Source organism: Lucilia cuprina, chromosome 3 (genome assembly GCF_022045245.1).
Source record: "Lucilia cuprina isolate Lc7/37 chromosome 3, ASM2204524v1, whole genome shotgun sequence".
NCBI lineage: Eukaryota > Metazoa > Arthropoda > Insecta > Diptera > Calliphoridae > Lucilia > Lucilia cuprina.
Window position 1 is genome coordinate 5,343,004 of NC_060951.1, and position 1,484 is coordinate 5,344,487.

The window sequence follows — 1,484 nt, forward strand, 5'->3', positions numbered from 1 at the left end:
TAGTAAGTTAGTAAGTTAGTAAGTTAGTAAGTTAGTAAGTTAGTAAGTTAGTTAGTTAGTTAGTTAGTTAGTTAGTTAGTTAGTTAGTTAGTTAGTTAGTTAGTTAGTCCTTGCAGATTTCTCATTAGTTTTGTTATCCACTACGTATGATTAATATTTATTCAGTGGTAATGGAAGAAAATTGCTTACAACTCGAGCAATTCTTAATGGATTTTAATGATTGAAATTCCAAACAAAAGCCATTGGTCTATTATTGTAAATAATACATCTTATTTTATATATTTGCTTATATTTACAAAATTTAACTATTATTTTCTATACTGAAAAAACATTGCGCTTTTGTTTCTCAATTTCTTACAATTCAAACTAAAGACTTTAATTAATCTTAAATCTGAACACTAACATTTACATTTTAGACATTGTTTCTGTCTCACCATAACTATTAACAAAATTTGGATTTGCCTTAAACATTTCATTTGCTTTGGTTTTTAATTGTACATTGCATTAGAAAAATGTATTAACCAATGTTACCTGTAGACCTTAATATAGGTTTACGGTTAGTGTTAGTACTAATGATCATTAGCTTCAGTTTGTTCACATTAAAACACTTGATGTACCAAAGTTTTTACTTATTGGCCTAAAAATATGTTGTGGTTTTTAATCGAAAACCATTAAATTTACTTGAGAGTTAAGTAATATCGAGTAATTGTATTAAATTTTAAATTCTTAACAGACTAAATGAAAAAGGTGTTGTCTGAAACAAGATTTGTTTCAGGTTAGTTTTCTATGTGTTTTCACTTAATAACTACTTCTGCAGGTCAACAAAAAACTTAATTGCTCAAGCTTCCAGGAATTCTTTCAATAGTTAGAAGGTGTGTTGAAAACTTTGCTTTTTACAACAAATATAAAGTGTTAACATAATTTTTACTTTATGTACTTGCTATTCACTTATACTTATTAAACAGGATTAATGAGGTTAATATCGCATCATTGATATAGCTAAATCATCATTATTTTAACTTAGCAATGATTTGCGTATGAACACATTAAAGCTCTTTGATGTTTACATTTAAAATATACATACATACTCTTTGATAACAAAGTTCTTTTGATGCTTACCAAAGTTTTAGAGAAATTAATTTCAATAATCACTTTTAGTTCGAAAAGCAATACGTTTTTACTATTACCTGTTTGACAGCAAAAGTGGATTATTTTTGCAAACTCAGTTTTAAGTAGAAAAATGAATCATGAACTAATTTCCTCATTAGTATAGTTTCTTCGATATAAATATGAAATATGAAATAAGAGATATAGTCTATAGTCTACAGTCTACAGTCTAGTCTATAGTCCAGTCTATAGTCTAGTCTATAGTCTAGTCTATAGTCTAGTCTATAGTCCAGTCTATAGTCTACTCTATAGTCTAGTCTATAGTCCACTCTATAGTCTAGTCCATAGTCCAGTCTATAGTCTAGTCTATAGTATAG